This window comes from Urocitellus parryii, chromosome X, assembly GCF_045843805.1.
Source record: "Urocitellus parryii isolate mUroPar1 chromosome X, mUroPar1.hap1, whole genome shotgun sequence".
NCBI classification, from domain to species: domain Eukaryota; kingdom Metazoa; phylum Chordata; class Mammalia; order Rodentia; family Sciuridae; genus Urocitellus; species Urocitellus parryii.
This window is the reverse complement of record NC_135547.1, coordinates 95,618,405-95,630,615: the sequence shown is the minus strand read 5'-3', so window position 1 is coordinate 95,630,615 and position 12,211 is coordinate 95,618,405.

Below are 12,211 nucleotides of genomic sequence, written 5' to 3'. Positions count from 1 at the left end.
CCCCCATATCCTATCAACCCCGCAGAACTGGTGCCAAGAATGACATCCTGGGAATACTATGGAGATGAGGAGACCGCATGGGCTGTTCTCCCCGGATGGAACAGGACCCAGGCTGTCTGGAAAACAGACCCAGCAAAGAGCAGTTCACAATGGAAGCAGCTCAGGCGAAGGGAAAAGGGGGCGGGCTAGGAGCAGTGGTGAGCAAAAGAAAAGAAAAGCCACATGCCACCCAGGAAGATTCCAGGGCGAGCAGTGGGAGGAGGTGGTGGAGGAAGGACTTGCAGGAAACAAGTACCCAGACATGGCACTGCCAGTCTAGCTGAATTCTTTTCTGAATTAGATTATGCGAAAGAAAGAGGGGAAATATATAGCCAGCCAGCTGTTCAAAGGCTTACAACCTTGCTTTTATTGTCCGGGTAAGCTGGTGAGGTGGGGCATCAGAGGAATTCCAAACATACCATCCTAGAGAAATTTTAATATGTTCCACAGTGTCATACACGAAGAGGAAATGACAGCTGATCACAGCCAGGACGGGTCACAGCAATTCGGGCCCTGAAGCTCACTCACCCTCCAACAGCCCCACTTCCCCCCTTGGTGTTAGCACTTCTCAGTCTTTCCACCTGCCTCCCCATCCCCTGCTCCTGATGGACTGCAAGGCCAAAGTCGCATTAACTGACTGTCATGGAAAGAGGTGAGGATGGACTCAAAGGTGATGAAGCCAAGAAGCTGAGGGCTGGCTAGGGTGAGTCAGGCATCCCAAGGGAGTCAGAGGCATTTTAATCCAACCACAGGGGATTATCTACTGATAAGGACCAAATCAAGATCCCCGGTGATGCTATCTTCAGGTTCCCTCCCCCACCCCAGTAACCTAACCCCATGATAAAACACCAAACTGGGTCATTGGAAAGCAGCACTCTGTGTGATTCAGAGACCTGTTTTTGGCGAACAACTTCTGGCAACTTTGTCCCAGGGACCTCTTGAATTTAGGCCAAGCCCAGAGGTCATGGGTTTCATGGATCCTGAGAGTAGGACAAGTAAGTGGTGGGAGATAGTGACTGCATCTTTCTCCATGCATGTTTCTAATTCAATGATTCATCAAATGGCCCTGATGTCAGCTGCTGAGTAGGTGACTCACACCCATTCCTCCCACTACCACCATAGAGACAGCATGTGGTCCTTTCCAAAGGGTGCTCAAGAGAGCAGAGCAAGGATAAATTGCTCTTTTTCCAGGCTTCTTCTACTCAGTCTGGTAAGATCCAGGCCACTTTAGCTGTGCAGGTGAGATATACCTGATCTAGAGATGAAGTCTTAAAGGGAACCCTTCAATCATAAATGGAAAAAAAGGCCATTGATAAGTGAAAATCTTATCAAGTAAATCTAGGTACCAGCAGCTATTTTTAAAGCTTCCTTATAACCAGAAATTTCAAGCTCTGTTTGCCCATTGGTAAAGCCCATTTCAGTACCAAAATCTAACTGGAAAGAGCATGTGCATGGAGAGTCAGGGTACAAGACAATGTCCCATTCACCTTCTCATTCATCAAGACTAGCACAGTGCTAGGCATATTGCAAATGCTTAATAAATATTTATTTTAAATGGTTGAATGAATAATTAACTAGTAAGAATCATAGTTGCTGGGGGCTGGGGTTGTGGCTCAGTGGTAGAACGCTTGCCTAGCATGTGTGAAGCACTAGATTCAATTCTCAGCACCACATATAAATAAATAAAAATTTAAAAAAAGGTCCATTGACAACTAAATTTTTTAAAAAAGAATGATAGTAGCTGATTTGTGAGTTTTTAAAATAGAGTGAAACTCGCTGGCCACCATTGGTGGCTATAATTCTGAAAAACTCACCACATTTTTCAAGGACCCAGGAAAATAAATGAGTTGGAAATTGTTAAAGGTATTGAAAAATGATTTATTTTTCCCTTGACAGTGTCATAGGAAGTTGAATTAAGATTGAAAACTCCACAGGCACTTTTCCATCTGTGGGTGTCAGCTGCTTGGTCACCAGTCATAAGACCTCAGCTAGTTCTCCCCTACCTGAAACAAATGTATTTTAAAATAAATGATATAATACATTGCATTGTGTGTTCAAAACTCTCATGTAATGATCTGAATAATAGTTTAAGAAAATTGTTTTGAGTCAGCTAAATGCTTTGCTAACAGCGGTACTTTTAAGAAAATCACCGTCAAATTTTATAGCAATACAATCCATAGTATGTTTCTTACAGGCTTTCTTGAGTAGTGAATATCCCAAAGTTGTAAATTAACTCATCCAAAAGTCATATTTTTCATTCAACAATGTTTGTTAGGCTAGTTATTAAAGAAAATCAGAAAAGTTCCAAATAAATTGTGTCCCCGCATTGCAAAGAAAATCAGTCGATAGGATTCTGAAGTTCACTTTCAGAAGCTAGACTGGTGAGAAAAAAAAATGAGCAAGATATTTGTATCTAGTCTAAAAGCTCAATTGAGAAGCATTCTGCAATCCCCACTGTATTCAGTTGACCCCCATAGCCAAAACTGCATTTTAGATATCTCTATGCTTTCAAATGCATCTGGTATTTAATGTTATGTGTTGAAGCAATTTGCCCGTGCTAGCTCCTTGTAATTAAAATGCACTAATATCACAAATGAAAAGAGGCATGCTTTGTAGTAGCCAAGGCTTTTAGCAATGACAGTTACAAAGAAAGTAGGAGGGACTCTCATCTTGCCAAATAACTTCCTTTGCCGCACCTGAATCTCAGTAGAGATGGGAGGCTGTCTCTTTTGTGGAGGGTTATCTGGATTTGTCCATTACAATGAGCCTCAGTTACTGTGCGTTCTGAGTCATTAACATTCTGTACACAATCAAACTTCCCGTCCCCCAAGAAAGAGTTATGCCCAGGCCTCCCACAGCTCAATTGTTCATTTAAAGAGAGAATTTGTATTCGGGAGTTTGGAAGGATCCTCCGAATATTCCTCAAGTGTCTTTAGGAGTCTTTCCTTCAGGTCCTGGTCCCTGTGCTGGTGGGAGCATCCTTTCCCCATCACTCCTTGGACAGTGTAGCGTTCATCATGCTGCAGGGACAAGCTGACTACTAAAAATAGCCCCTTGCAATAAGGCCAAGGCAAACAGCATGCATTTCCTTGGACATTTTGCCCAATCAAAATCATACAGCAAACCCATCCTCATCTCTCCCCCGGGCTCCCGAATGCATCTATGGATGCGGAGTCCCGCGCGCGTTGAGAGAAGAATGCAAAGGAGCAGGATTCCTGCAAAGCTTGACACCAAAAGCTAGAAATAAATGTTGCCTATTGTTTGAAGTCATTCTGAGCACTCCGGCACAGCCCTGGCAGGAGATCAGCAGCACACAGAAGTAGTAATAAAAGTAAACAGTGCGCGTTTTACCTCGCAGGGGAAGCCTGCGTTAATAGTGCCCCCATTGTAAGAGGGATGAGGGCGGTAGGGAAGATACTGGGCTCCAGGAATCCATGTCAGCAAGTTGCTGCTTCTCTGTCCCCTTTTCAGGGTCAAATATAAGAACCATTACAAAGTTACATCCAACTACGCAGAGAGTTTGGAAAGAAAATGTAAGTCAAACCAAAAAAATAAAAAAGATATTCTCGAGCTTCTTTGGGAGGCTCCCTGCTCTGTCACAGACTTCAAAGACCCGTTCATTTGAAAAACACAAGGCTAGCAAGCTACAAATTAATGCAAATGAAAGTAATGCAAATTTCAGTGGTATTTAAAGGTTGTCTCTTTGTCTGAGAGGAGGATGAAATGCTCGGTTTGGAAAGAAGTAATTTCCTAGGCAAGCCGTCAGCGCTTGTTTTCCTGCTTACCTTGGGGGAAACGCAGGGCTCCTTTCTTCTCAGACTTTTCTGAGAGCTAGAAAGAGGTCCTGTTACTTCCAAATGCTTTTGTTCTTCTGTCCCTCTGTCACATGGCTTGCCTTTTATATTTGCAACACACAAAAGTTAGGACTGTTGTTTAAGCGACACAGGGAGAGAGAGAGAGGGAGAGAGAGGGAGAGAGAGAGGGAGAGAGAGAGAGTGAGAGAGAATGTCAAATGGAAAAGTGCCATTGCAGGCATATATCAATCAGGCTTGCGGCCGCAGCAGCGCACTAGCAAATGGGAATGGCACGGAAATGTGAGGCGCTCGTTATCGGGACTCACAGCCGCTGCCCACCGCTAGGCTCCTTTCCACGGAGCATCTTACCATGGGAACAGCGTAGAAGAACAAGGAAGTTTTCTTTTCTTTCTTTTTCTTTTCTTTCTCTCTCCCCCCCCCCCTTTGTATTCTGAAAATAATACAAGGCTGAATGAATACTCTGACTTTAATTCTTTTGCAAGCATGTGGCTGTCATAAAGATGTGCAGTCCACAATAGAGACACAGTTTTGGAAATACAAAGACTGGTGGCATTCTGTTTAATGATTCAGCAGCTGACTGGGATGAAGTTGAAATGCTAAGTAAGTGAGGGGAAAGATGGACATCAGAAACCTTTCTCAGGCGAAGCTGTTGAAGCAAGTGCAAAATGCTTCTGCCCTATTTTATCACGATGTGTGTGGGTGGCAAGAGTTCTTTTTTCCGAGTTGTTCATGCATTAAATGATTTTTAGCAGCATATATATGATTAAATTCACAATGGCACTTTAATAAGCACCTTCATCTGCATCCTTTAGAATAAAACTTTTGATCAGATTTAGAAATAATGAGAAATGTTGTGGTCTGTGACTCCTTGAGACATGGGAGGGTGTGACTAACAGGTAAGGCCAAACTACCCCCTCACAATTAGTAGAAAAATGACAAAGGTAACTATGTGTGTGAGTTAAGGACCTGCTGCTGAATAAAACTATGTTATGAGCCATGGGTCCACAAAGGGACATATTTCATAAATCTTGTCTTTAGCTTAAAATTAAGACGGAAAACTGTCAGTGATTTTTGTGGAAAATACAAAGAACCACTTATGAGCTTTTAAATATCAGATAAACTCAGTCTCAGAATAATTTGTTTTATTAGTACTGATGAAGAATTAAACCAATAATATATTTCAAAACACAGATTTCACAAAAGAGTAAATATGTCACAAACTTAAGAAGAAATTTCTTTTGGGAATAGCAAGTAACCATTGCTGCCCAAAACATCATGTTCTGTTGTATCAGACCTTATACTACTTATTAATAAATTGATGATCACATTATTATTTTCCCATAGAACCTTTGCTCCAAACAGCCCCTGATGTTTACAAGAGCCACCTTGAAATTTACAGTTTTAGTTGGGTGCAGTGGTTCATGCCTGTAATCCCAGGGATTTAGGAGGCTGAGGCAGGAGGATTGCAAGTTCAAGGCCAGCCTCAGCAACTAAGCAAGACCTTACTTTTAAATAAAAAAATTTAAAAAGACTAGAGATGTAGCTCAGTGGTAGAACTTCCCTGGGCTCAATCATTATTCAATGCCAGAAACTTTTTTTTTCAGTTTTGCCTCTACCTTTCAATAAAAAGTCCCTTTCCTTTTGCTCTACCTGGAAAACCCTGTCTACCTTGGACCAGTCACAAACAGAATCCACCTAGGGGGATAGAGGAAAAGTGATAAGTTTGAAGCCTTGAAAGAAAACCTGGCCCTTGGCTGATGATGATATTGGCTCAATGTCTTAAAAACAGAAGATCAAAAAACAAATGGAAATTGGGCCTTAAAAATGGAAATAATCTGAAAGGGGAAATGACTTGTCGCTGAGTAAGAACCATGGAAACAGTCATGAATACATTTTCTGGCTCAATTTGGTGGGTCAGATGGGGAGGGAGAATGAAGTCTTTGGCCACCAACATTTTCAAATATCAGAGCTTACTGTCCATTCATCTTTCATCTCTCCTAAGAAACAATTCATGGCTTTCTCAGCCTATGCTCACTACTCCACCCTACCATCTTTCACCTTGAGGTTCTCAAGGTCACCCTATCTGCTGTGAAGCAACTTGAAAAGGTGTGGTTCTTCCTGGTCAGAATTTTCCAGTCTTCTATGATCTTCCCTTCTAAGAGTGCACCACAGAAAGTATAAAGATTGCACACACATTGACTTGGCCACAGAAGACAGGCTGTCTCCCAGATGGAGCCCCACAGCTTCCTCCAGCCGTTATTCTGTCAGGGGTGGTGAAGACTACCATCTGCCGCCCCTTTCAAGAGGGACGCTATGCCTCTGCCCATTGGGCTCCAGGGGACCTATTTCTAAGCCTGTCAATAGGTATCTGGCAACAGCAAATCTTTTCAGCACATCACCATGCTTTTTAGAAATGTCACTCTGCCATATGGTAACTTTGCTGGCCATTACTAATACTGCCAGGAAAGAAGGGGTTCCCTTTACATTTCCATCTATGCAAAAAGGAAAGAAAATGCCCCTGCAGTTATTTTATATTCGCTCAGGGTAGGAAGAGTTTGCTGAAACAGATGTCTGCCAGCTCCATGGGAAATCCTTCAAGGGACCACTTCTGAGCTTTTTGTTTCTGGTTCTGTTTTCAGGTTGCATCTCTTTTTCTGGGTACCCTAGTGAACATTTGTAAGAGTCATCCAGCATCTAAACACTCCTAGTGGAGTGGATAAGCCCAAGGCAGGTGGTTGACAGGACCTGCCTATTTGCTGTGAAACCGAAGGAACAGATGATTCCTCTCCCTTCCTCAGGGCAGCTGGAGGAAGCAGGTGTGACCTATCCTGGTGCACCAGAGGAGCCATTTGGGAAGAGTGACCAAGGCCTGCATATATTCAAAGGCTATTCCCTGTGGTCACACTGCAATCAAAAGCCCAGAGGCTGAGGCAGGCCAGTGTCAGGGCAACAGAGTATAGCAATGTGACAATGGGTGTCCTGGGGACACAGGGCCCCCTTGAGGGCAACCATCTGGTCTTTTTGGCTGCATCATGTTGGCTACCATTTTTTGAGCCTGGATCTTCAGCTTGCTGGTGATTCTGTGACTGCAGTCCTTCCCCACCCCCACACACAGAGATCTTGCCAATAAATTCCTTTTTTGCTTTAATTATCTAGAGTTTTTGAGGTTGGCAACCCAGAGTCCTGACCTGAATGCTATATTTTCCAAATTTAGGCAAACTAACATCATTAACATGCAAATAAGAATGCAGCCTCCACTTCCTCCTAGCTACTTTTTCAAACAAATAAATGGTTTCAGATTCATTGTCAATCTGCCATAGCCTCTACTATAATATTGTGAAAATAGAAGATCCTTACATGGGCATATAACAAGATGCATGGTGTCATGTATGTGTGCACAATTCTAACCTTCCAGCATAGTCTATTAGGCACAGTTTATAATTATCTATGAGAATATCAATCTTTATTGTCTCCATGATAATATTTATTCATTCAAAAATACCTGTTAATAATAATTGCAGGGCTGGGGATATAGCTCAGTTGGTGGAATGCTTGCTTTGAATGCACAAGGCCCTGAATTCAATCCCCAGCACCACAAAATAATAATAATAATAATAATAATAATAGCAACTACCTAATGGATGTTTACTCTGTGCCGTGCTCTTCACCAAATAGTCTATGTGCATTGTCTCTTTCCAAGAGATATAACAACAATGCTCTAAGGTAGAGACTATTATAGTCTATTTTAAAAATAGAGAAACTGAGGCTCTGAGAGGTTAGGTGACTTGCCAGTGGTTGACACCCCAAGCAAATGACAGATATGAATTCTGGCTTTCCTGTCTCCAAGGGATGGACATGGCTTAACTAGTATGCCACAAATTTATAGAATTTGCTTGAACAGTGCCTGCTACTTGTGGAGGAGACAAAAATAGGATGCAATCTCAAAAGAACAATAAAAATAAAAGCTAAAAGAAATGGGCAGAGGGGTAGGAGGGGTAGGGAGTGGGCAGGGGATTAGCAAGGATGGTGGAATATTATGGACATCATTATCGAAAGTACATGTATGAAGACACAAATTGGGTGCCAACATACTTTATATATAAACAGAGATATGAAATATATATGTGATATATATGTGTAATAAGAATTGTAATGCATTCCGCTATCATGTATTTATTTATTTTTTAAATCAATAAAAAAGTAGGATGCAGATCCAGTTCTTAAGGTGTTTATGATATGGTAGGGAAGAAAGAAACCTTTGCTTATGAAGCCATAAGCCAAGGTAGAACATGATCAGAGCCATAAGAAAAGCAAGAGTTATGATAAGAAGAACTGGTACATTCAGGACAACTCCATCAAGTATGTGTGTGTGTGTGTGTGTGTGTGTGTGTGTGTTGTTGGGGATGAAACCCAAACCCACGGCCTTGTGCATCCTAGGCAAGGGCTAAACCACTAAGCTACACCCATGTTCCCAGGAGAACTGCAAAATGAGACTGGGCTTTGAAGGCACAAAGTGGGGACTAGAGGATGCAGGTGAGTTTGGGGAATGATACACAGTCAGGCATTTTGACTGGGCCTAAACTTATGCAGGGAGGATGTGGTGAGCAGAATGGAGCTAAGCTAGGAAGCTGGGGTCAGATGGGGATTAAAAGGAGAGGGAATAGAAAGATAGTCTGAAACAAAGGAGAAGTTATATAATAAGCAGAAGAAGATGATTGAGGCAGAGGAGCAAAGTAAGTAGCTGACTGGGAGTGAAACAGCTGCTTTCATTCATGCATAGTCATTCAACAAATGTTCTTTTATGAAGAGAATTACTTTTCAAAACTCATGATTATTTAAAAATCTATGTCACAAAGCCATACTGGATAATTTGAAATAAACTTTGAAATCCAGAAAAAAATTTCCTAATTACTGCTCTTATCCCTGACACCTAAGCATTGGACAAAACAAGTTTTGATGGTTATGATGGAGCAGCATGTTAACAAGGACAAATTAAAGCAAATTAAAAAAAAGTCTTGAGCCAGGTGCAGTGGTATATGCTTGTAATCCCAGAGGCTCAGGAGGCTGAGGCAGAAGGATTGTGAGTTCAAAGCCAGCCTTAGCAAAAGTGAGGCTAAGCAACTCAGTGAGACCCCGTCTCTAAATAAAATACAAAATAGGGCTGAGGATGGAGCTCAGTTGTTGAATGCCCCTGAGTTCATCCCTGGTACCCACACCCCCCAAAAAAAGCCTTGAGTATCACTGACTTAAAACATAAGGACATTTATGGTGCTCAATCAGGAAGTGAGCAGTTCTAGGGATGTTACATGTGCTCCATGGTATCATCAAAAACCCAAGCCTTTTGATCTTCTGTCATACTCAACATTAGTGGCTTCTGTTCTCTGGCAGGTCAATTCATGAGAACAAGATTATTGGTGTCAGTCCAGAAATAACACTGAAGTTCAAGAGTCAAGAGGGAAAAATAGAAGAGTTTGTATTTTTCGTAGGCTTCAATCAGGAAGAAGAACTTTCCAGAAACCTCAAAGTCTTCTCTTTACATCCCATTGACCAGAACCTGACCACACATCCAGCCCAACAGCAATCTATGCAAAGGGAGACACAGTTGTCATTACTGGCCTCGCCCAATCACAATTCATGTCTTGGGACTAGGATCATAGCAGTCTAAACAAAATCAAATTCTCTTAGTGATGAAAGAGGATAAATGGCAGTTCAGTGGATAATCAGTAGCATCTGCCACAGTGAAAGCCAGTAAATACCCAAGTTGACACCAGGGTGTGATAAATGCTAATAAGGAAAATGAAACAGTGATGAGATAGAGAATAACTAAGGTAGTCAAGGAAGAAGGATGAGTTAATAGGGTGATCAGAGTTGGTCTCTTTTTGGAAATAACATCTGTATTTAAATGCTAAGAGCAAGGTTGGTTAGCAGAAATGCCAAGGTAAAACATAGTGAGAGGGGGAAGTGATAGGAAATGTAGTATCAGAGGTAGTATTAGGGGACTTAAATAGTGGTCCCTTGGTATCTGTATGGGATTGGTTCTAGGACCCCCGAGGACACCAAAATGCTCAGATGCACATGTTCCTTAAATAAAATCGAAGAATTTGCATAGAGCCCACATGTGTACTTTTAATCATCTCTAGATCTCTTATAATATGTAATACAATGTAAATGTGATGCAAATAGTTGTTACACTGTTTAAGGAATAAAGGTAAGACCAAAAAAAATAAAAAAGTCTATATGTGTTCAGTACAGATGCCAATTATTATTTGTTTTCCAATATGTTTGATCCAGGGTTGGTTGAATCTGTGAATGTGGAACCCATTGATATGGAGGGCTTACATAAATTTGTAAAACAGTATGGGAAATGTGGAAATTTGTTATAAGTTCAATTTTGTCTCCCCACAAAAACATATGCTAAAAGTCCTGACCCCCAATACCTCAGAATGTGACCTTATTTGAAAATAGTTTTTACAGAGATAATCAAGTTAAAATGAAGTCATTAGGGTGGTCCCTAATCCAATATTACTGCTGTCCTTATAAAAAGGAGAATTTTAGCTGGACCTGGCAGCACACTCCTGTAATCCCAGTCACTTTAGGAGACTGAGGCAAAAGGATTACAAGTTTGAGGCTAGCCTGGGCAACTTAGTGAGATCAAACCTCAAAATATTTTCTTGGGCTGGGGTTGTGGTTCAGTGGTAGAGCACTTGCCTAGCACATGTGAGGCCCTGGGTTTGATCCTCAGCACCACATAAAAATAAATGAATAAAATGAAGGTATTGTGTCCAACTACAACTAAAAATAAATATTTTTAAAAAACTTTCTTGAAAAATGGCTGGGGATGCAGGTCAGGGATAGAGCACTTGCCTAACATACATAAGGCCCTGAGTTTGTTCTCCAGTGCTAAATACACACACACACACACACACACACACACACACACACACACAAGATATTTTAGACCCAGAGATAGATATGCACACAAGATGATGTGAAGACACACAGGGATGGGCCAGCCATGTGACTGAAGTAATGTATCTACAAGTCAAGGAATTCTAAAGATTGTCAGCAAACACCAGAAGCTAGAAGTAAGGAAGGATTCTCCCCCAGAGCTGCCAAAGTCAACACAGCTCTGCTGGCACATTGATTTCAGACTTCTAGACTCCAGAACATTGAGACAATACATTTATGCTGTTTTAAACTGTCCAGTTTTTTCTACTTTGCTATAGCAGTCCCAGGAAATGAATATATTTTTGGTTGCAGTTGGGTGGGAATTCATAGGTGATTTGATGACAATGATTTACATTTTTAGAAGCTCATTCTGGCTCATTTGTAGAGATGAAGCACAGGCAGATAAGCAGGTGGGAAGGAACAAGGAGTGGTTAGAAAGACGCCATTGTGGTCTTCTGGCAAGAGAAAATGATAGCTTGTACCAAGGATGAAGTGGAGATGGAATGGAATGGAGAGATTTTAGATATGTTTCAGGGGTAGAATGAATTAAGTTGTTTCTGGATTGGATGTGGGAGGTGGACAGAAACAAACAAACAAACAAAAACCGGTTGAAGCAAGGATAATCCTTGTCCTGTGGTAGAGTAGGGTAAATGTAGGTTTGGTGAAGGGTAGAGATAGAATTATTAATTTCATTTGGAACAGGTTCAGTGAGACATTCTTATAAGACATCCAAGATGAAATGTAGAGAATATGGCTTGCTATATAAGTCTGGTTTTCAGGGGCAATTTCAGAGCTGGAGCTCTACATTTGGAGCTTGTCAACTTTTGGAGGGTGTTTAAGCTATGTGGCTAATCGAATCACCTAGAGGGGAAAACCAGCTAAAGAAAAGATGGGAACTAAGATGGAGTCCTGGAGCTCATCTACATGGAGTGAGTTTGAAAAGGTCAAAGAGATAAGGGGAAAACCAGGAGAGTGTGTTGTCACCATAAAACTAAATAAAAACTTTTGTTTTAGATTTTAATCCTAGAAAACTGTTTTTCTGAAACTAGAGAAAGGGTTCTTTGGATTTAGACCTGTGTTTCTTAACTTTAGAATCAAATGGAGAAGTTTTTAAAATATCAATGCTCAGGCTAATCAAAACAGAATCTCTAGGAGTGGGGACTGGGCACTTGGTATTTTTAAAACTCTCTTTGTAACAACAAAAGCACAATACATAAAAGATATAATTGATAAGTTGGCTATCATTGAAATTAAAAAATTTCATTCCATGAAAGACAATGTCAAGAAGAAAATCCACAGACTGGGAAAAATATTTTAAAAAGACTCATCTGATAATGGACTGTTATCAAAAATATATGAAGCTGGGCTGGGGATGTGGCTCAAGCGGTAGCGCACTCGCCTGGCATGCG